A 25,518-nucleotide genomic window follows, 5' to 3' on the forward strand; every position below is an offset into this window, starting at 1 on the left:
AAGCAAAACCTCTATTAGAATGAGGGAGAAAGGATGATGATTTCTTCACTTGGTCCTCTCTTTATATACATGTGTTGTATTAAGCATTTTAAGACCAACACTGAATTCCTCTACAATTCTTCAGTGACAAATGAACTTTAAAAGTGAAGTCCGTGAAACCAGTTGTTTTTAAACATCCACAAAGCTAGTTGATTTTTGCTGAAGTTCTTGAAGATTAAAGATAGAACTTGCTGAATACTTCATCGAGAAGAGGTGAACTTCATCTTTAATAGACTGATCTACATGACCATCGTTTGATTCTATTCAATTAAGAACGAAGCTCACCTTGGGAATTCTGGGTGTAAACAAGGGTAGTTTAGTACATGGAAGACTTGCCCCTCGTTTTTTTTGAAAATATTTTTATTGATAAATCTTCACATATATACATTCCATACATGGTGCACAATCAGTGGCTCACAGTATCATGACATATTTGTGCATTCATCACCATGATCATTTTTTGGAATATTTATATCACTCCAGAAAAATAAATAAAAAGAAAAAAGAAACAACCTTTTTTAGTTTGTTTGGTATGCTGTACGATGGGGGTCACATTTCATTCTTTTCCCACGTGGCTATCCTGCTATTGTAGCACCATTTGTTGATTTTGTGTGTGTGTGTGTGTGTGGATGGGGAGGAAGTGCGTGGGCTGGGAATCAAACCCAGGTCTTCCTTATGGCGAGCAAGAATTCTCCACTGAACTACAAAGCAATAGGTTATAGTCACTGTTAGATCACTAGAAACTAGGACAGTGCCTAACACTTAATCGGTTCTCAATAAATGTTTATGGAGGAACTGTAAAATTTATGAGAGGTAGGACCATATTTGCCTTCTTTTTAATCTACAATCCAGTACAGTTATGTGTTCAATAAATATGTGTTTAAATGATTGAATGAGTGAGAGATTAAATGAAAGAACGAAATGCTTTATTAAAGCTATGCGGTGGGAACACATAGTGAAGAATTCAACTTAGCTTAGAGAAAAAAAGAGGGTACACAAGACACTTTCCTAAGGTGAAAATGACTCCTAGTTAGTCTAGTGAATATAGCAACATGAACAAAATGAAGAGGAAACCTGGTCCTATAGAAAAATCCTAAATATTTCAACCTGTTTGGTGAATAGAATATAAGAAAAGGAAGGCTGCCTACTAGCCTGCTCCAATGAAGACTTGGAAGTAACGAAAAATAGTTCACCCCGGAAAGAAGAGTTGGAAAGAAAACAGGTAATGGCAATTTCTGCTTTGTGCAGAACATGGATTATATACATCCGTATTTCTCCCTGAGTGCCTGGTTACTTGATCAGAAGAGACCTTTAACTACACTGAGAAAGGATCTAAGACTGGTGCTGAAATAACCAATAGAACTGTAAACTAAAATGATGAGTCTGAATGGATAAAATATGAATGGGCAATAGGAAGGGACAAAAACATGCCTCACAATTATAAAATCATGGAATATAAACATCATGTTAAATAAGGATAGGCATTTAATACTTGGTTTAGCCTGAAGAGTTAAAAGAAGAGTCGGATTTCTCTTATACCCTTTGGGCATGGTTAGAACTCCAGTTCACCATCAGAACTGCCTTCATTCACTCTTGCGAGTCCCAGCACGTATGTCCTATGCATACAGACCAGGCATCTTGACTGATACTTGGCATCCATCCCTTTCCTCTTTCTCAGTCCACCTGCCTATATAGTTAGGTGCCACCATTCATCCTGAGCAACCTTATCCATGAGTCACTGCCAAAGCAGCTGATGCTGCCTCAAAACTAGTGCCCTGCTGACCTCTGTTGCTTCCCAGTTTCTTCTCTCTTCCAGATTTTGGGTGGCCCACGACTCAAGCAGTTATGACCCTTCTGTGCTCCATCAAGCTCTACCGGTAACACTATATGGGGAGTCACCTTCCCTTCCCTTGTTAAGTAGGCCTGCTTTGTATTCTCAATGTTGCCCAGAGATTTTAATTAAACATTTCTTTTTTTATTTCAATGTGCAGTTCCTTTTTCAAGGACTCAGATGTGAATTCATAGATTCTGGGCCTGAGAACAATGAGTGGTAGGTATTAAGTTTTACTCAGAAATGTTCCTCTCTTCCAAAGCTAGAGCATTTTCTTCGCCTCAAGTTTATGAAACTCAACTCAGTCGTCACTTAGAATGAATTATTTCCTGAGAAATGCCTCAGCCCTTCATGCAAATTGAGGCTTTACTATTAGTCAGGCATGACTGAACTCAAGGATGCATGCTGTTTCAACTGCAAAATAGACCATCATGACACCTTTGGTAGTGGTTTAATTTAATGCATGAGGAAGAACCACAGTAGTCTGTTTAAGGGGAATTCAAGAATAATACCATTCATTTACATCATGTTTTATAGCATGCAAAGCCTATTTCTATACATTATATCATCTTACTCTCAGAGCAACCTTAGAGGGACAGTAGGATATACAGTTATTAGTCTTATGATTGGTTGGTTTCAGTTAGTATGATTCTTTTCAATTCTATGTTTTTCTGATTCAATTGTCCATTATTTAATTAGGCTAGTGCTTCCTCTTTAATTTCTTCAAGAACCTACCTTTGCCCACCAGCATTTCACATTCTTCATATTTTCCATTATTGCTCACCTGTTACACCAATTACAACTTTTCCAACCAGTGCCTCCGTATTTACTCCCTTCCTACCACTACCAATATTACCTCCCTACCAGGCTCAGATTCTACTCCTGAATCCCCTTGTTCTGTCCACACCTCTATTCCACAAAGGACTTTTGCTCTGTCTTCCTTACGCTGCCTCGCCCTCGATCAATAAATATGAAGTATTTAAGCTTTCCCTGTCAGAGTTTGCAGTCATGTGGAATGTTATTACTAGCTGTCAAGAAAGGCCAAATATCTAGAATGTGGAATGATTGATGTTTTATGTGAAGCTTTCTAAATGCAGAGATGCCACAAATGCCTTAAGAGCTTCATGCCAGTGACAGAGATAATAGGTGGATGTTGTCAGTTCAAGTTGAGATCTGGAAGATTCCCCTCAACAGGGACTCATCCCCTGGCACCAATTAATAGCTCCGACTTTCCAAGCTGGAGAGGTTGATTGAATAGAAGTGTAGGCAACTGCCTACAAGTTTTGAGGTTGTGTCGTGTGTTTATGTATGAGTGAAGTTTATTTTCCCAATGATGTATTTGAATCCCTCCTCTACTGACTTAATCACTGAGGCTGTGTGGTATGCACAAAAGTCCTGGACCTGGAATTCAATGCCTTTCTCCATGACTTACCATCTCTCCAACATCAGACAGGTCCGATATCTCTTCTTTCATTGATCCTCAGCTAGATTCTCCACAAATTGGGAGCGGTAGGATCTGCTCTGCCTACCTCAAGAGGTTGAAATAGGAAGGAAAGCGGATACTTTATGCATGTGAAATCCCTTTGAAGACTTTGATGTCCTAAGTTCACATACCTGGATATTAAGATTGTTCGATGAGGTCTATAGGATTTAAGCGATTGTGGGCCCCTCGCTCTGAGAAGTGACACTGAACACTGAGAAAAATTTGGCCATGGTGTGTAACGTTATTAATATAGTTCTTAGTTTGAAATGTTCTCCTATGCTGTCTAAAATCATTATATAATCTTCGTATTTGACCCAGCTTCACCAATTAAAAAACAGAACTTCATAAATGCAGCCTTCTATGTCTTTTGTTTTTATGTCTCTTGTGGTCTTAGAATGGTGCTGGATTATTTCCAACTGAAAATAAAAAGCAATGCTATGGGTGGGTCATGGTGGCTCAGCAGGCAAGGATGCTTGCCTGCCATGCCAGAGGACCTGGGTTCGATTCCCGGTGCCTGCCCATGTTAAAAAAAAAAAGAAAAAAGCAATGCAATGTAATATTGCCACAGATAAAATGTTTTTCTATTCTTATGTTTAATTTTATATTTGGAAAGAACCTGAAAAAAAAATTGTGATCAAATTTCATCATTTCATACCAGAAGAAGATAGGCTATGCCATATTAAGTAAACATTTAAAGTTGCACTGAAAGCTGGCGACAGAGTCAGAATCAAAACCCATGTCTCCTCGATACCACGCCAGTGTGCCCTTTTCTCTATCTTCTTTTTTCCCTTAATTTTTGTTCATATGTGTGTACAAATAAGATTTGATTAAAACACATACACACATTAGTAATTTGTCTCTTTATCTTAACATCTCTATTATTATTACAAGAATTAACCGATAATTAAGTAGCAACATAATACAATTCACATTTGTAAGAATTTTCCTGAACTAACTGAAGTTCTAGCATAGTTCTTCCCAGACATAGTCACAATTTTTCAGGCTATCACCAAGAATCACTTGAACTTCTGAAAGGTCTACTGCACTCATGCTTGTCTTTCACCAATCTATTCTGGCCTCTCCTAAACAACATTACATCCTGAGACTTCACTACTTCAAGACTGCCCATAGTTTTCCATCTTCCTTAAAATAATGCTGAAAATCTCTTTTGCCTGCCTAAAAAGGCTTTATATGCTCTCTCCCAAGCTACCTCCCCAACCTCACCGTACATCATCTCTCCTTTGCTTTTTTCCCTCTAATCATTATGGACTGTTTTCAGTTTCTCCACCACGCCTCCTGTCTTCTTTCTCAGGGCTGCCTCCTGGGATGTTCTGTGACTCCTAGCTTCTTCCGACTTTTTCGGGAGTCCTTCACTAGACTAAATATCCTTCTTCTACGTTCTTATCGAATCTTCTTAATTTCTTTTTATCTCTTTTATACAGGTGCACTTTCTTTTCTTTGGTCACAGTCTGTTCTGTGTTTCATTTAACTGCCAGAATATGAGTCGTAGAAGGTGGGAATCAAGACTTTCATAGTCCTGGACCTAAGAAATCTCTTGACCCATAAATAATTGGGATTCAAAACATATTTATTGACTGGATCTTTGCCTTACTTCTTGTCAGCTCCTGCTGGTTTTGAGCAGCAACTTTCAGTACAGTCAGCTTCTCAAGCTATGCCCTGGATAGATTGGATGTTCCCCACGGTGTCCACTTAGTATCTGAGCTCAGTTTCTCTCTACCTTTACCGTAGTCTCACACACTATGTTTTAGCCATGTCTCTCCATGCTCCTTGATGTTGACCTTGGCGCAGTTCTGTCTCCATCTTTGCTTTAGTCTCGAGGCTTGTTGTGGGCGGGGACCTTCCCTAAGGCAGGGTGAAGTGCCTGGGAAGCAGCGCCCCCTCTTGGGCTATGGGCATTTCCCTTTCTCCATTTATCCCCGTATCCTGAGAATTAGGTAAAAGACAACTTAAAGGCTCCACTTTAACCTTTACCAACTAAGAGAGTTGACTTGTAAAAAGCTTTCAGTTTGAGGCTCGAATTTTAAGCTCTAAGTGGCAAATTTTCCAGCATCAGTGAATACACAGTATAATATTTTATATCACATGAATCCTGGATGTCCTGACACTGCCCATCAGATAAGACAGGCAGGGAGAATGGGGTAAAAGGTAAGGGATGTAATATATCATGGAAACCAGAAAACTGCCATGTTTTGAGCACCAACTATATTCTGGGTATTTTTCTTAAAACATCTCATTTAATCCTCACAATGGTCTTACAAGGTAGGGTTTAGTCTTCTCATTCTGTATTTAAAAACTTCACGCTTAAAAAGAATAGGGGATTTTGCCAAGAGGACGTGTCTAGTAAGAGACAGAGCTCATTTTTGCTTCCTTCAAATTCGTATCTTCCCACCTATAAAAGTGAACGAGAAAAGGGCACATAAAAACAGTCATCAGCAAGGATTGGTTTAAGACTTAAGGATTGGTTTAAGTGGCTGACATGACTGGGCCTCACTCTTGTTCGTTCTGTAGCAGTAGGCTCACCTCAGTGGTCAATGGTCACATGCAAATTAAAACCACAGTGAAGCCAGCAGAGTGGGAAAATCTACACTCCTAACAGAACCAAAGACTGGAGAGGGTGTGGAGCTGTGGGAACGCGTACCTGCTGGGGGTGGGGGTGGAGGCGCCCACTGGTACAGTGACATAGTACAATGTCCAATAAATCTGAATTAGGAAATTCCACTTCTGGGGACCCACCCTAGGAACTCTTGCACATGTTGCAAGTCAACCTGTGCAATTATATTCACAGAAGCATTTGATAGAATACTGGATGTGTAAACTGTGATATGTTCTCAAAATAAGCACACCATACATCAATACAGGTGAATGAATTTAGCTTTGCATGTAAATTTGGATGAAGTCCAGAAATAAAATGTTGAGTGAAAATAAGGTAATTTGCAGCATAGTAAATTGAAAAAATAGGAAATAAAACAACCTATCGATTAGGGAGATGGATAGATAGACAGACAGATAAAATTATGAATGAAAGCAAAGAATTTAAAATACAATGGGTGATTGTGTCTAGATAATGGAGTTTGTGGTTGTGCAATGACAACAGGATGCTTTAAAATCATTGGTAATGTTTTATTTCTCAAGCTTTGTGGTAGATATTTTTCAAGCATAGCTGTTGGTTTTACTAATAATTTAAAATCGTACATATATTTTGTATCTCATTTTTGTACATGTGATTTTTAAATTGAAAATAAATGTTACATAACAGCAAAAATGTCTTGTAATTTCTGAAGAGTATGTTTTGGACAAATTGCATTTTTTCATGCCACAAGGGAATACATTATCTGGCTGAGATTTTCCATAATTTATAATATCCTTACCACCTCACTAGGCTAATAAATAAGGCAGCATCTTCAGTGCTATTGAAAATGATGAGGAATTCAATTGTGCCATATTATAAAAATGAGAAAGAAAATCTCCTTTCCCAAAGATTATTTGATTCAATAAAATTTTAGAGTTCATGTAGGCTTGGCTATCATGAAATGTTGGAACAATGAACTACTTATTTTATTTTTTCTATTTTAAAGCACCACTAATGATTTGATCTTATTTTAGCTCTATATTAATCTACAGATAGGCAGATGAACATATGAAAACTTCATTCATTTTATCAGCAATAATGTGCTAAATGCCTACTATGTGTAGGTAGCTAGGTAATAAAGAAACAGGAAATAAGATTTGCTTCTAGCACTCAATAAAATCATTGGTAGGAAAGGTAGATTAGGAAATAAAAATATAATATCACAATTTGGAAAATGATATGATAGAGGGAAATGTAAGGTTTTCTGCAAGCTCAAAGTATGGGCAGCTGGCCTAACTTGGGAGATAGCAAGGAAGACTTTCTGGAGAAGAGAGCTTCTGAATTGGATCTTGAGAGAGAGAAAGATATGGAGCAAGTCGCTAGGAGAAGATGGGTGGAAGAGTGACTCTTACAAAAAAGAAACGAGGTAAGAGGATAGCATAATGTGTTAAGAAAATACCATTTTGATTTTCCAGAGAACCTATGATTTTTGCCAAATTATAAAATGAAAGAATTCCATGAGGAATTCTGGTCTTTACTGTGTCTAGGCATTTCAAGAGTTATAATTTGAAAGCTGATAATTATGAACCAGGAGACTTGGGCTCACATACCATTCTGCCACATATGAGCTGCGTGTCTTTGGGAAAATGCCTTGAATCACTGAATTTCATCTTCCTCACCTACAAAATGGGACAAAACTCACACACCCCAAATGGCATGCTCAGTACACAGTACACTATCTGGCCATGGAAGAAGAATTGAGAAGTTGCATAAGGTAATAGATGTAGAAGAATTTTGGCCTGTACAAAATACAGTGGGTGAGTATCTTAATAGGATGTTAGGAGGGCAGGGCCAGCCCTTGCTGAGATGTGCGCACATCAACTTCCAGGCACAATGACCACAGACAGCAGTAGAACTGGCATTGACGCAGTGTGACCTAATGGCATCACACTGTGCAAACCCTAGTAACCACAGAGGCAATTATCCCACAGAACATTCAGTCAAACCAGGTAGATTTCATTTGCCTCCAGATCCTTCACATCCCTCCCTATTTTTAATGTTAAAAAATACATAATTTTGTTAGCATGGTGAGCTGTCCTATGTTGATTTGCTTGGTGGATTGAATTGTCCAAATCAATTAATTACAACTGATTCTCTCTCCAATGTCACCACCACGTAAAAAATGTTAAGGATCTTTGTCTTGAACCGTTGATGTTCCTGGTTTCTTTTTTAATCCTGAATCTGAGTTTTGGCAAGACTCTATTACTATTCTGGTAAGATAATACATCCTAAATAACTAAATGAAGACTTAAATTTGCATGCCTACTATTTGCCAGAAATAATAACGGGCGTTTTATAGGCATTATTTTCTGTCTATAAATAACTACTCTGCAGTGTATTTATTATTAATCACTTTACAAGATGAAGCAATTGTAGTCCAGAGAGTTTGAGTAAGTTGTCCAAATCCACGAGACCTCTAAAAGGGTAAAAACTGGTTTCAGTCACAAGTTACGTAACTAAAATTCAGTGTTTCTCTCATTGTAAATAAGGTCGCTTCATTACAGGGAGCATTGTTTCCGTGTATGTCAGGAAAGATCACTTCTTGGGTTTGAGATCGTTTCTAGTTGAAAAAACAAAATTATTCTGATATGCAAGCTTTGTTCCCAGTGAAATTGTCTCTTAAGACAAAGCGCTCTTCCCTGGAATGTAAAACTCAGAACTCACCAGTCTTGATAAATTCTCTGTGAGGGATAAAGCAATGCCATGTCAGTTCAAACAGCATTTCTGTGGGATAGAGCAGCCAGGAAAAGTTGATGGAAGGGGGTGGGGGGGCGCAAGGAAAGGGAGTGAAAGATGGAGTGTCCCATGGCAACTCTGCTGCCCTTTCTTTTTGCAGCCAGTCCTGAAGCTCAGCAATTGGCCTCAGAGATGGAACCAGGTCTCGGGAGTTCTGATAGCCTCACAGCAATTGTTTAGGTCCAGAATTAGCCACAGTGTTCTCTTGAAACATTGGAAAACATACCTATTTTGACACCAGAGTTAGAAGAATTTTGCATTTTAACCCATTATTCACAAATACAAATATATGTTCCCACAATACGCATCTCTTTCTTTTTATAATATATTCTCATATTTCTTTTTTAGTCTACTTTCTTATATTCTACTCTTTAAGAATGCTGGTCATGATCCATTAAATTGATTTCTTGACCCATTGGGTAAGAGTCAGAAATTTGGAAAATACTGCTCTAGAATAATTCAGAAACTTATGAGACTGTTACATGTAGACTACATAAATCTCTGGCCACCCTGAAATATGTCATAGTTTTCAGACTTTAGTTTTAGGCCCCTCCTCTATGTTCCCTCAACATATTGTCCATATCTCTTTGCAATGTGTACATGATAGTATAGCTGTCTGCTTCCATGTTTACATTCCCCAACAAAATGTTGACCTTTAGGCTGTCACTGTTGACCCTTAAGTATAGAGGCAGTTTTCATCCAAGAGTGGTCTTGCTAGAAGAACCAGCTCTTGAGAATACAAAGGAGATGGTCTCTGGGGTTCCTAAGCGCAGATGAAGGAGTGGCCATCTCTGGTGAATTCTTGACCTGTATTCTGCAGAGAACTCAGTGCCAGGACTAGATAGAGACAAGTGCTGATAATTTGCACCCCTGAAAACTGATATTCTCTCTCTCTCTTTTATTTATTTATTTATTTATTTATTTTTGCATGGGCAGACACTGGGAATCAAACCTGGGTCTCTGGCATGGCAGGTGAGAACTCTGCCACTGAGCCACCGTGGCCCGCCCTGATATTCTCTTAAAATCTGTCCAATGTTTCTTTAAAGGAGTGCTATTTGGGAGAAGAGAAGAAGAATGAAAGCATTAAAATAAAAGTGTGTAAGAGTTCATATTTAAGAGCTCTTAAATGCTCTTGGAATTAACTGGATCACCGTAGATGCCAAATATTTCTTATACATAATTTCTTTCTCTTTCCATTCTTGCCTTCCTTATTTCTCTCGCTCTCTCTCTCTTTTTTTTTTTTTTTTCAAAATTCACTGTACAGCTTCTTAAAGAGCTTTTGGTATAATGGAATAAAAGGACAAGTAAATAGTACAATGTGAAATGTTATGATGGAGGTAGATAAAAGGTTAAATATTGAGGTTGCTATTTAGAAAATGAAAAGCGCTGTGTAAATAACAAATTATTCTCGCTTAGTTTGCAGGCTATTTGGGCCTCAGAGCTTTGGAGACAGCCTAGAAAACAGAGATAAGAAAGATTTTTATAATGTTTATTGATATGCATATCCAATGTGACATTTAAGTTGGAATCATTGAGAGAACAAAAAAAATCTGCATTCTTCCCTTTGAAGCAAAAGTGCTCAAGTGTGGAAGATGGCAGGTGATGCTGTTACTTCCTCAGTTGATCAAATGGTACAATCAATAGGTTGAAGATTGATAAAAGAAATCAATATACATAGATAAAATTTAAAATTCTGTTTATATAATCAATTGATTAGGGGAATCCATTTGAAAGATACAAACAAGAGGAAACGTACTTAGAAGTAAGGAAGAAAAAAAAATTTCATATCCTTTTAGTGGAAAAAGAGGTAAGAGTGAACTAAAATACCTTGGCTTAAAGTAAATATAGAAAATGCAAAATTAAGAGTTGGGCTCAGATTTTTTAAATGGCATGCTTATTAAAGACATGTAGGGTATATATTATGTTGTAAAAGCATAGGTCTGTGACCATATTTTAATTGTCATTTCTTAGTTGCTGATGGAATGGCAGCCAATATTGGGAAGTGAATTTGTTTTTGCCAGATTATATCAGTTATGGTTCCTAATTAAAAGGGGGCAGAAAACAACTCTGGTATAAACAGAAAAGGAAACTATTGAAAGGATATGGGATTGATAGTCTGGATTAATTACCCAGCAAACACAGTCATGTCAAGTGTTTGCTGTTCATCCAGGGCTATAAGGACCCCCAAATGGCCTACTAAAAATTCATTAGAAAAGGTATTGTTTTCCGTTGTGGAATTATTCCTCCCTTGGGTACTAAAACTTTGAAATCAGCAGAGCTTAGTGACACAGAATCAGGAATAAACAATGAGTGCATCATTGAATATGTCATTGAGTATAATAATGAGAGGCTCCTTTTCTCTCTCTACCTGTGGATTTCCAGGGCCATGTGTCTTGGATAAGGGAGGAACAGCTCTATCGTGGGAGAGACCCTCTCCAAGTTCACAAGATTTCCAACGCCAATAGTTCATTGTAGTTTTATAAAGACAACTTTTGCAGGAGAATGTGGAAATTCTAGTTAATCCCATGGAGATTGACCCATTACTTTATATCTTTGGCTATGGAATATATTTCTCTGTTGAAGTAATATTATGTGAGGTACGAGAATGGTCTTAAACCCTGCAAGCATAAGGAAAAACTGTCATTATCATTTATCATCTGAGCCCAAAGAACTGTTAAAAAAATATATATATATATTTTAAATCAAAAAGTAGAATTTACAGAGGTAAGAATAAAGGGATAGTGAAAAATAATTTTAAAAAATATATTTTTATAGACAAATCTTCACACACATACAGTCCATACATGGTGTACAATCAGTAGCTCACAATATCATCACATAGTTGTATATTCATCACCATGATCATTTTTAGAATATTTGCATCATTCCAGAAAAAGATATAAAAAAGAAAAAAGAAAAAAAATTCATACATCCCGTACTCCATCCCATTCCCCTTCATTGGCCATTAGTATTTTAATCTATCTGTTTTATTTCACCCCTTATCCCCTTATTATTTATTTTTTTATCCATATTATTTTACTCATCTGTCCATACCCTGAAAAAAAGGAACATCAGACACAAGATTTTCACAATCACATAGTCACATTGTAAAAACTATATAGTTTTACAATTGTCTTCAAGAATCAAGGCTACTAACACTTATCACCGTTGGTGGGAATATAAAATGGTACAACCACTGTGGAAGGCAGTTTGGCAGTTCCTCAGGAAGCTAAGTATAGAATTACCAAAAGATCCAGCATACCATTGCTAGGTATCTATTCAGAGGACATGAGGGCAAGAACACAAAAGGACATTTGCACACCAATACTTATAGCAACATTATTTACAATTGCCAAGAGATGGAAACAGCCCAGATGTTCATCAACAAACGAGTGGCTAAACAAGCTGTGGTATATACATACAATAGAAGATTATGCAGCCGTAAGACAGAATAAAGTCATGAAGCGTGTAACAACATGGATGGACCTTGAGGATATTGTGCTGAGTGAGATTTGCCAGAAACAAAAGGATGAATACTGTATGGTCTCACTGATATGAACTAACATTAATGAGTGAACTTGGAGAATTTCAATTAAGAACAAAGGTCATCACGAGATCGAAATAGGGTACATTTGGGGTATTTGGAGCTGAAGGATGCAGATTGTGCAACAAGACTGATTCCAAAAATTCAGAAATGGATAGCCCAATACTATCTAATTATAGCACAATAATATTAGTACACTGATGAAGCTGACTTTAAAAATGATAGCGGGAGGAGGCCTGGGGGCACAAATGAAACCAGAAGGAAAGATAGATGATAAAGACTGAGATGGTGTAATCTAGGAATGCCTAGAGTGTACAATGATAGCGACTAAATGTACAAATTAAAAACTGTTTTTACATGAGGAAGAAAAAAGGAATGTCATATTGCAAGGTTTTGAAAATAGATGGTAATTCATATCTTAAAACTTTAACTTATGTGTGAGACTAAAGCAAAAAACGTTTATTTGGTACAATATTTATATTTTGACTAGTGCATTTCCTAATATCACTGATATGGACTGTTTAATTGAACATTATAAGTACATGGAAACTTGAATAGGGCATGAGATTTTATAGGTTTGTTCAGAGTGATTTGAACAGTGAATAAAAAAGTATTTGCAAAGTTCCCCCTGGGGGAATGGCGAGAAAGGAGGAAAATTCAGCTTCCCCATTTGGAAAATTCCTGATATCCTTGCAAGCAGCGGGGACAACCAATTCAATAGACCAAGCCCTCAATCTTGGGGTTTGTTCATATGAACTTATCCCCGCAAAGGACAGACTGAGCCTACTTAAAATTAGGCATAAGAGTCACCCCCAGAGAACCTATTTTGTTGCTTAGATGTGGCCTATCTCTCTGACAGCCAACACGGCAAGCAAACTCACTGCCCTCCCCCTCTTTACATGGGACATGACTCCCAGGGATGTAAAAATCCTTGGCAATGTGGGACAGAAATCCTAGAATGAGCTGGGACTCAATATCAAGGGATTGGGAAACCCTTCTCGACTGAAAGGGAGAAAAGAGAATTGAGACAAAATAAAGTGTCAGCGGCTGAGAGATTTCGAACAGATTGAGAAGTTATCCTGAAGGTTATTCGTAGGCATTTTATAGATATCCCCTTTTTAGTTTAAGGTGTATTAGAGAGGCAAGAGGGAAATGCTTGAAACTGTAGAGTTGTGTTCCAGGAGCCATGTTTCTTGAAGATGAATGTATGATGATATAGCTTTTGCAATGTGACCAAGTGATTGTGAAAACCTTGTGTCTGATGCTCCTTTTATCTATGATATTGACAGATGAGTAAAAAATATGAATTAAAAATAAATAAATAATAGGGGAGCAAGTGTTAAGATACATTGAGAAAGTTGAAATACTGGTGAACAAAGAAAGGGAGCTGTAGGGGGTATAGAAAAAAATAGGGAGAACAAAGACTAAAATCTATTGAGTAGTTGGGAATACTAGTGGTCAATGAGAAGGAGGGGTAAGGGATATGGTATGTGTGTATTTTTTCTTTTTCTTTTTTATTTCTTTTTCTGGAGTGATGCAAATGTTTGAAAAAAATGATCATGATGATGAATATTCTACTATATGATGATATTGTGAACCACTGATTGTACACCATACATGAAATATTTGTATGTTAAGAATATTCATGTTTGGGGTGGGCCATCGTGGCTCAGCTGGCAGAATTCTCGCCTGCCATGTCAGAAACCCGGGTTTGATTCCTGGTGCCTGACCATGCAAAAACAAAACAAAACAAAACAAAAAAAAGAATGTTCATGTTTGTACATTGTTTTGGTTTGATAATACAAAATAAATTATATTAAAAAAAAAGATTCAAGGCTACTGGAGCACAGCAGGTACTTCTCTCCAACCACTCCAATACACAATAAACTAAAGAGGGATATTTATGCATAAAGATGACCTCTGGGATAGCCTCTTAACTCTGAAATCCCTCAGCCACTGAAATTTTATTTTATCTCATTTTTCTCTTCCCCATTTTGGTCAAGAAGGTTTTCTTAATCATATGATACCTGGTCCTGGTTCATCCTGGGAGTTCTGTCCCACATTGCCCAGGAGATTTACACCCCTAGGAATCATGTCCCATGAAAGTGGGGAGGGCAGTGAGTTCACCTGCTAAGTTGGCTTAGAGAGAGATGCCATGTCTGAGTAACAAAAGAGTTTCTCTGGGGTGACTCTTAGGCATAATTTTAAGTAGGCTTAGCCTATCCTTTGCAGGAATAAGTTTCATAGGTGTGAACTTCAAGATTGAGGGCTCAGTCTATTGATTTGGTTATCCCCACTGCTTGCAAGAATATCAGAAATTCTGCAAATGGGAAGTTGAATATTTCCTCCTTTCTCCCTTGTCCCTCAAGAGGACTTTACAAATGATTCTTTATTCACTGCCCAAATTACTCTGGGATATATCAGGGCATCACACTAATCTGGACAAACCAACATGATCTCATGCCCTATTCAAGAATCCATGTATGTATGGTATTCAGCTGAACTGACCATACAAGTTAAATGAGGTAATGCACTAACCAAAAAATATATTTTGCACCAAATGAACATCTTTCCCTATGGTATCACACAGAAGTTGAAGTTTTAAAATATGGATGATATAATCCTTTACCCTGTATTCTTATTTACTTTAGTCCTATCCAGATCAGCTTCATTCATATCTCCAGTCAAACTCTAATCCCTTTTTCAACTTTTTGAACAGTTCCTGTATGGAGTAGTGCTGACTTTCATAGCTTCAGAGCTCTAAGTCTGAGTTCAGGTGTCACATAAATACCTGAAGATGAAAAATAATTTTATTAGAAATTTTAATCAGAGTTTAAACATAGACAATCATTTTTGCTTTGAGTGAATTTTGATTTGCAAATATCATAAAAGATGAAGGGATACTCTCACACATCCTTATAACACAGTGAGATAGCCCAGGTTGTAATCATAGTGCACGGAACCTTTGTAGAATCTCAGATAGAGCTGTAGGTGTTCTTTGGGGTTGGCAGGAATGGTTTTGGTTGGGGGTTGGCAAACCATGATAGTAGCAGTATCTAGCTGAACTTGTGTAAAAGTAGCCTCCAGAGTAGCCTCTAAACTCTATTTGAACTCTCTCAGCCACTATACCTTATTTGTTACAATTCTTTTCACTCTTTTGGTCAGGAAGATATTGCTGCTCCCATGGTGCCAGGGCCAAGCTCATCCCTGGGAGTCATATTCCACTTTCACTCATTGATGCATTTTTTATTACTTTTAAGATTTTCTTTTCATTATTATTTTTAATCAATTGGTTTTGATGTACTTTGGTGTGTTTTGTTCGTTTGCTTGTTTGTCATACTTGGGTTCTTTCAGTTTTTTTTTGGTCCTATGAGTTTACAAATACAAGAAAAAAATATCATCTATTTCTGAAAAAGAAAGTTTTTTTTTCCCTATCCTATGCAGCTCCTTCTGGAATTCCAAACTAGCATGTTATACTGCTTGATGGTCTCCTATAAGACACTAATGTTCTGTTATTTTACTTTTTTTAAGTCTTTTTTCTTTCTACATGTGCTTCTATTTGGATATTTTTTCTTCCTATGTATTCAAATTCATCGATCTTTTCTTTTGCATTGTCTAATCTGCTGTTAATTCCATAGAGTGACAATCTTATTAAAGGTATATGTTAAGTTCTAGAATTTCTTTTTTCCTTGTTATAGCTTTAAATTCTCTTCTCATCATGTTCGTGTTTCCCTATAAATCCTTGTGTATATTTATAACAACTATTTCAAAGTCCTATGTGAAAAACTCATCATCTCTGCCGTTTTCAAATCTGTTTTGGCTCAGATTTTTTTTTCCTGGCTGAAAGTCACATTTTCCTGCTTCTTCTCATTCCTGGTGTTTTTATTTGGATTCCACACATTGGGAATGCTAAATTGTTAATGTCTGGATTTTCTTATCTTCCTTCAAGGAGTATTGAATTCCGTTTTGGTTGGCAGTTAAATTCTATGCGGATCAACTTGATAATTCCAAGGTTTATTTTCACTGTATGTGGATTGCCCCTAAAGTGGCCTTTATTCTAGGACAAGTTTAGCCCTACTGCTCAGCTGTGACCCTTCTGGTGTTTCTGTTGAAAGTCTGGGTATTTGCTGAGTCATTCCTCTCTGGTTGTATGGAGTTTGTCTGTCTCTCAGCCTTGTATGAGCTTTGGGAATTTTTCAGTATGTAGATTCTAAGTTATTATTTTCCAGGCTTCCTGGTTTTACTGCTTTGCATACACAGCTTAGTATTCAGCCACAGACTCCAGGTATTCCTATAAGGATTATATGGGAACAGCTTACCCGATTAAGCACATAACATCTTTTACCTGGAGAGCCATCACCTTGTTGTGAGCACGGATCTGTAAGAGAACGAGTGAGGTTAGGAGGATCAGAATAGGGAATAATTTGGAGTGTTGGGGCCACATATGACAGCAGGCCTTTATGATGGGCCATTACATGGACCTTCCTAAATAAGTGATCCTTACAAAAGCACACCAACAAGTTCATCTATATCATTGTGTCAGCTTAAAATTCTGGAGCTAAAACAGCCACCTTGTTAACCCACCTGCTTTTCTTCCAATTCAGTCCTTAAAATGACCCATTAACTTATTTATGTTCTCTGCTGTCATTATTTGCACCACTCTCATTCCTCTCCTTTTTCTATTAGTAAGACTAACCAGTCAAATTTCACCCATCCTTAAAGACTCACATCATAGAATCTCCAGGAAATCATTCCTGATTTCCCAATAATGATCATCCTCCATTCATTTATTAACTTAATTTGACTAAATGTCTGCCATGTAGTGGGAACTGTGCTTTTCACTGGGGATAGAGGTAGGAATAAAAGATCATCACTGCTCCTTGAATCCTTCTGGTACTTTATTTCGCTATGGCTTTTCCCACCTTTTACTTTGTTACTAACATCTTGGCTGTTTTAATGCCCTTGCTGATTATACAAACCTGTACAAGCCTCCCAAAAGAAGATTATATCCTTTTTATTTCACGTTTTTGGCCTTTCAGGAAAAGAAGCTTCCACATACCACTATGCGGAATAAATACACCTTGCCAAGGGAGAATTTGTCTTTCATAAAACTATAGCTGGCCTTGTTGAGTATTTTTCTCTAAGACCTATAACTATACATCTCTTCCTTACTTTTTCTCCCTTACCTTAATGCATGTCCTTCATTTTTCTCTGCTGTGATCACCTTAATCTTTTAGTTCCCTTAATGTGCCGACTTCTCTTCCACAGGAGCTTTGCATATGATTTAACTTTCGTGGATCCTGGTTGGCTGTTTCCTCACCAATTAGCCAGGGCTTGAAAAATTGCTTGGTATATTACATGTGTTCAGAAAGTATTAGTGGTATATATAACCAAATTACAAACCAACTATAGGAGTATATATCCAGATACACCATTAAGGCTGTAAACTCTTGGCAGACAGGTTGTGGGCTTAATGGGTAGGGTGTCTTTATTACAGGCAGCGGCCTTTGTTAGAAAGATCCTTGAATGCTCAGTCCTATAGACATAAAGTCCCATCAACTTTCTTTTTTTTTTTTATTAATTAAAAAAAGAATTAACAAAACGCTCTCCAACCAACACGGTGCCCTCTTTCCCCGCCTTCACCGTGCTCCTCCGCCACCAGCCTCGACAGCCTTGCCGCCCTCACCTTTCCTCCTCCAGAACAACTACTGGGGGAGTGGAGATAATACAGAGCAGCTCCCGGAGCCACGAGGGAGATCAAAGGGACAGCGTACCCCATCCTGGAACGGCTGACTATCTGGGAGAACCAGCTCCGGTGAGATCACCAAGGGCACGGGCTTTCCTGGGTGGGACAGCAAGCGACCGGAGTCCCTCCCTTCCACCTTCCCAGGCCAGCTGGTAGAATTGGACAGGCGGTCCCCTTAGGCCGCGGCGGCTGGTGCCCCCACCACACGAGGCCCCCCGGAACAACTGAGTTAGTTGGGTCGGAAATCCCCAGACTGCGGAGAACAGTGACCGGGGGATCCCTTCCAAACACGTGACTCCCCCGTCGGCTGGGAGCAGTGCACTCTCCCGGGCTGCGAGCTGGCGCCTCCCGCCACGCTTGGTGCCCCGGGCGACTAGCTAATTTGGCCGGACGCTCTCCTGTGCTGCGACAGCCGGCGACCCTCCCCGCGTTTGGAACCCCGGGCCGGCTGGCATTCTTCCAAGACACTTCGGTTGCCGAACCTCCCCTACGGCGAGAGTTTTCCAGAGTTGAGGGACCCACAGCAACTTTCGCTGGTGGAACCCACAGACAGGCGTGTGCCACGTGCGCCACCTACTGGGCAGGATAGGAAGAACAGAACCCAGAGACTGCGCAGAAAAAACTTTCAACCTGTGGGGTCGAACACCCGGGGAAATCTGACTAAATGCCCAGACGCCAGCAGAAGATAACGGATCACGCTCAGAAAATTGAACATATGGCCCAGTCAAACGAAGAAACCAATAGTTCAAATGAGATACAGGAGCTGAAACAACTAATGCTGAATATACGAACAGAAATGGAAAACCTCTTCAAAAACGAAATCGATAAATTGAGGGAGGACATGAAGAAGACATGGGCTGAACATAAAGAAGAAATAGAAAAACTGAAAAAACAAATCACAGAACTTATGGAAGTGAAAGATAAAGTAGAAAAGATGGAAAAAACAATGGATACCTACAATGACAGATTTAAAGAAACAGAAGATAGAATTAGTGATTTGGAGGATGAAACATCTGAATTCCAAAAAGAAACAGAAACTATCCGGAAAAGAATGGAAAAATTTGAACAAGGTATCAGGGAACTCAAGGACAATGTGAACCGTACAAATATACGGTGTGGGTATCCCAGAAGGAGAAGAGAAGGGAAAAGGAGGAGAAAAACTAATGGAAGAAATTATCACTGAAAATTTCCCAACTCTTATGAAAGACCTAAAATTACAGATCCAAGAAGTGCAGCGCACCCCAAAGAGATTAGACACAAATAGGCGTTCCCCAAGACACTTACTAGTTAGAATGTCAGAGGTCAAAGAGAAAGAGAGGATCTTGAAGGCAGCGAGAGAAAAACAATCCGTCACATACAAGGGAAACCCAATAAGACTATGTGTAGATTTCTCAGCAGAAACCATGGAAGCTAGAAGACAGTGGGATGATATATTTAAGTTACTAAAAGAGAAAAACTGCCAGCCAAGACTCCTATATCCAGCAAAATTGTCCTTCAAAAATGAGGGAGAATTTAAAACATTCTCAGACAAAAAGTCACTAAGAGAATTTGTGACCAAGAGACCAGCTTTGCAAGAAATACTAAAGGAAGCACTAGAGTCAGATACAAAAAGACAGAAGAGAGAGACATGGAGAAAAGTGTAGAAAGAAGGAAAGACAGATATGATATATATAATACAAAAGGCAAAATGGTAGAGGAAAATATTATCCAAACAGTAATAACTCTAAATGTCAATGGACTGAATTCCCCAATTAAAAGACATAGACTGGCAGAATGGATTAAAAAACAGGATCCTTCTATATGCTGTCTACAGGAAACACATCTTAGACCCAAAGATAAATATAGGTTGAAAGTGAAAGGTTGGGAAAAGATATTTCATGCAAACAACAACCAGAAAAGAGCAGGAGTGGCTATACTAATATCCAACAAATTAGACTTCAAATGTAAAACAGTTAAAAGAGACAAAGAAGGACACTATATACTAATAAAAGGAACAATTAAACAAGAAGACATAACAATCATAAATATTTACGCACCGAACCAGAATGCCCCAAAATACGTGAGGAATACACTGCAAACATTGAAAAGGGAAATAGACACATATACCATAATAGTTGGAGACTTCAATTCACCACTCTCATCAATGGACAGAACATCTACACAGAGGATCAATAAAGAAATAGAGAACCTGAATATTACTATAAATGAACTTGACTTAACAGACATTTATAGGACATTACATCCCACAACAGCAGGATACACCTTTTTTTCAAGTGCTCATGGATCATTCTCAAAGATAGACCATATGCTGGGTCACAAAGCAAGTCTTAACAAATTTAAAAAGATTGAAATCATACACAACACTTTCTCGGATCATAAAGGAATGAAGTTGGAAATCAATAATAGGCGGAGTGCCAGAAAATTCATAAATACATGGAGGCTCAACAACACACTCTTAAACAACAAGTGGGTCAAAGAAGAAATTGCAAGAGAAATTAGTAAATACCTAGAGGCAAATGAAAATGAAGACACAACATATCAAAACTTATGGGACGCAGCAAAGGCAGTGCTAAGAGGGAAATTTATTGCCCTAAATGCCTTTATCAGAAAAGAAGAAAAGGCAAAAATGCAGGAATTAACTGTCCACTTGGAAGAACTGGAGAAAGAACAGCAAACTAATCCCAAAGCAAGCAAAAGGAAAGAAATAACAAAGATTAGAGCAGAAATAAATGAAATTGAAAACATGAAAACAATAGAGAAAATCAATAAGACCAGAAGTTGGTTCTATGAGAAAATCAACAAGATTGATGGGCCCTTAGCAAGATTGACAAAAAGAAGAAGAGAGAGGATGCAAATAAATAAGATTAGAAATGAAAGAGGAGACATAACTACTGACCTCACAGAAATAAAGGAGGTAATAACAGGATACTATGAACAACTTTACGCTAATAAATACAACAATTTAGAAGAAATGGACAGGTTCCTGGAAAGACAGGAACAACCAACTTTGACTCAAGAAGAAATAGACGACCTCAACAAACCAATCACAAGTAAAGAGATTGAATTAGTTATTCAAAAGCTCCCTAAAAAGAAAAGTCCAGGACCAGACGGCTTCACATGTGAATTCTATCAAACATTCCAGAAAGAATTAGTACCTACTCTCCTCAAACTCTTCAACATAATCGAAGTGGAGGGAAAACTACCTAATTCATTCTATGAAGCCAACATCACCCTCATACCAAAACCAGGCAAAGATATTACAAAAAAAGTAAACTACAGACCAATCTCTCTAATGAATACAGATGCAAAAATCCTCAATAAAATTCTAGCAAATCGTATCCAACAACACATTAAAAGAATTATACATCATGACCAAGTAGGATTCATCCCAGGTATGCAAGGATGGTTCAACATAAGAAAATCAATTAATGTAATACACCATATCAACAAATCAAAGCAGAAAAATCACATGATCATCTCAATTGATGCAGAGAAGGCATTTGACAAGATTCAACATCCTTTCCTGCTGAAAACACTTCAAAAGATAGGAATACAAGGGAACTTCCTTAAAATGATAGAGGGAATATATGAAAAACCCACAGCTAATATCATCCTCAATGGGGAAAAATTGAAAACTTTCCCCCTAAGATCAGGAACAAGACAAGGATGTCCACTATCACCACTATTATTCAACATTGTGTTGGAAGTTCTAGCCAGAGCAATTAGGCAAGAAAAAGAAATACAAGGCATCAAAATTGGAAAGGAAGAAGTAAAACTATCACTGTTTGCAGACGATATGATACTATATGTAGAAAACCCAGAAAAATCCACAACAAAATTACTAGAGCTAATAAATGAGTACAGCAAAGTAGCAGGCTACAAGATCAACATTCAAAAATCTGTAGCTTTTCTATACACTAGTAATGAACAAGCTGAGGTAGAAATCAAGAAACGAATCCCATTTACAATCGCAACTAAAAGAATAAAATACCTAGGAATAAATTTAACCAAAGAGACAAAAAACCTATATAAAGAAAACTACAAAAAACTGTTAAAAGAAATCACAGAAGACCTAAATAGATGGAAGGGCATACCGTGTTCATGGATTGGAAGACTAAATATAGTTAAGATGTCAATCCTACCTAAATTGATTTACAGATTCAATGCAATACCAATCAAAATCCCAACAACTATTTTTCAGAAATAGAAAAACCAATAAGCAAATTTATCTGGAAGGGCAGGGTACCCCGAATTGCTAAAAACATCTTGAGGAAAAAAAACGAAGCTGGAGGTCTCGCGCTGCCTGACTTTAAGGCATATTATGAAGCCACAGTGGTCAAAACAGCATGGTATTGGCATAAAGATAGATATGTCGACCAATGGAATCGAATAGAGTGCTCAGATATAGACCCTCTCATCTATGGACATTTGATCTTTGATAAGGCAGTCAAGCCAACTCACCTGGGACAGAACAGTCTCTTCAATAAATGGTGCCTAGAGAACTGGATATCCATATGCAAAAGAATGAAAGAAGACCCATCTCTCACACCCTATACAAAAGTTAACTCAAAATGGATCAAAGATCTAAACATTAGGTCTAAGACCATAAAACAGTTAGAGGAAAATGTTGGGAGATATCTTATGGATCTTACAACTGGAGGTGGTTTTATGGACCTTAAACCTAAAGCAAGAACACTGAAGAAGGAAATAAATAAATGGGAGCTTCTCAAAATTAAACACTTTTGTGCATCAGAGAACTTCATCAGAAAGTAGAAAGACAGCCTACACAATGGGAGACAATATTTGGAAATGACATATCAGTAAGGGTCTAGTATCCAGAATTTATAAAGAGATTATTCAACTCAACAACAAAAAGACAGCCAACCCAATTACAAAATGGGAAAAAGACTTAAACAGACACCTACCAGAAGAAGAAATACGGATGGCCAAGAGGCACATGAAGAGATGCTCAATGTCCCTGGCCATTAGAGAAATGCAAATCAAAACCACAATGAGATATCATCTCACACCCACCAGAATGGCCATTATCAACAAAACAGAAAATGACAAGTGCTGGAGAGGATGCGGAGAAAGAGGCACACTTATTCACTGTTGGTGGGAATGTCAAAGGGTGCAACCACTGTGGAAGGCAGTTTGGCGGTTCCTCAAAAAGCTGAATATAGAATTGCCATACGACCCAGCAATACCATTGCTAGGTATCTACTCAAAGGACTTAAGGGCAAAGACACAAACGGACATTTGCACACCAATGTTTATAGCAGCGTTATTTACAATTGCAAAGAGATGGAAACAGCCAAAATCTCCATCAACAAAGAGTGGCTAAACAAACTGTGGTATATAATACGATGGAATATTATGCAGCTTTAAGACAAGATAAACTTGTGAACCATGTAATAACATGGATGGACCTAGAGAATATTATGCTGAGTGAATCCAGCCAAAAACTAAAGGACAAATACTGTATGGTCCCACTGTTGTGAACGGACATTCGAGAATAAACTTGAAATATGTCATTGGTAACAGAGTTCAGCAGGAGTTAGAAACAGGGTAAGACAATGGGTAATTGAAGCTGAAGGGATACAGATTGTGCAACAGGACTAGATACAAAAACTCAAAAATGGACAGCACAATAATACCTAATTGTAAAGTAATCATGTTAAAATACTGAATGAAGCTGCATCTGAGCTATAGGGTTTTTTTTTTGTTTTTGTTTGCTTGTTGGTTTGTTTGTTGTTGTTGTTTTTTACTATTACTACTACTTTTATTTCTTTTCTTTATATTAACATTTTTAGCTTTTTCTGTTGTGTTGCTAGTTCCTCTAAACTGATGCAAATTAGAAATCATTCCAATCTACATGTACAATCAGTAATTCTTAATAACATCACATAGTTGCATATTTATCATTTCTTAGTACATTTGCATCGATTTAGAAAAAGAAATAAAAAGACAACAGAATAAGAATTAAAACAATAATAGAAAGAAAAAAACAAACAAACAAACAAACAAAAAAACAAAAAACCTATACCTCACATGCAGCTTCATTCAGTGTTTTAACATAATTGCATTACAATTGGGTAGTATTGTGCTGTCCATTTCTGAGTTTTTATATTCAGTCCCATTGTACAGTCTGTATCCCTTCAGCTCCAATTATACCTTCTCTCTTTTTTTTTTTTTTTAATTAACGGAAAAAAGAAATTAACCCAACATTTAGAGATCATACCATTCTACATATGCAATCATTAATTCTTAACATCATCACATAGATGCATGATCATCATTTCTTAGTACATATGCATTGGTTTAGAAGAACTAGCAACATAACCGAAAAAGATATAGAATGTTAATATAGAGAAAAAAATAAAAGTAATAATAGTAAAATAAATCAAAACAAAACAAAACAAAACAAAACAAAAACCTGTAGCTCAGATGCAGCTTCATTCAGTGTTTTAACATGATTACTTTACAATTAGGTATTATTGTGCTGTCCATTTTTGAGTTTTTGTATCTAGTCCTGTTACACCATCTGTATCCCTTCAACTCCAATTGGCCATTATCTTACCCTGTTTCTACCTCCTGCTGGACTCTGTTATCAAGGACATATTCCAAATTTATTCTCGAATGTCTGTTCACATCAGTGGGACCATACAGTATTTGTCCTTTAGTTTTTGGCTAGACTCACTCAGCATAATGTTCTCTAGGTCCATCCATGTTATTACATGCTTCATAAGTTTATCCTGTCTTAAAGCTGCATAGTATTCCATCGTATGTATATACCACAGTTTGTTTAGCCACTCTTCTGTTGATGGAGATTTCGGCTGTTTCCATCTCTTTGCAATTGTAAATAATGCTGCTATAAACATTGGTGTGCAAATGTCCGTGTGTGTCTTTGCCCTTAAGTTCTTTGAGTAGATACCCAGCAATGGTATTGCTGGGTCGTATGGCAATTCTATATTCAGCTTTTTGAGGAACCGCCAAACTGCCTTCCACAGTGGTTGCACCATTTGACATTCCCACCAACAGTGGATAAGTGTGCCTCTTTCTCCGCATCCTCTCCAGCACTTGTCATTTTCTGTTTTGTTGATAATGGCCATTCTGGTGGGTGTGAGATGATATCTCATTGTGGTTTTGATTTGCATTTCTCTAATGGCCAGGGACATTGAGCATCTCTTCATGTGCCTTTTGGCCATTTGTATTTCCTCTTCTGATAGGTGTCTGTTCAAGTCTTTTTCCCATTTTGTAATTGGGTTGGCTGTCTTTTTGTTGTTGAGATGAACAATCTCTTTATAAATTCTGGATACTAGACCTTTATCTGATATATCATTTCCAAATATTGTCTCCCATTGTGAAGGCTGTCTTTCTACTTTCTTGATGAAGTTCTTTGATGCACAAAAGTGTTTAATTTTGAGGAGTTCCCATTTATTTATTTCCTTCTTCAGTGCTCTTGCTTTAGGTTTAAGGTCCATAAAAC

General features: G+C 37.7%; 1 long non-coding RNA gene across 1 annotated transcript in view; it reads left to right on the forward strand.

The window, feature by feature from the left end:
• LOC143677290 (uncharacterized) overlaps positions 1-25,518 on the forward strand; it is a 126,322-nt gene that overhangs the window by 95,724 nt on the left and 5,080 nt on the right. The window lies entirely within an intron of this gene.

This window comes from Tamandua tetradactyla, chromosome 3, assembly GCF_023851605.1.
Source record: "Tamandua tetradactyla isolate mTamTet1 chromosome 3, mTamTet1.pri, whole genome shotgun sequence".
Lineage (NCBI taxonomy): Eukaryota > Metazoa > Chordata > Mammalia > Pilosa > Myrmecophagidae > Tamandua > Tamandua tetradactyla.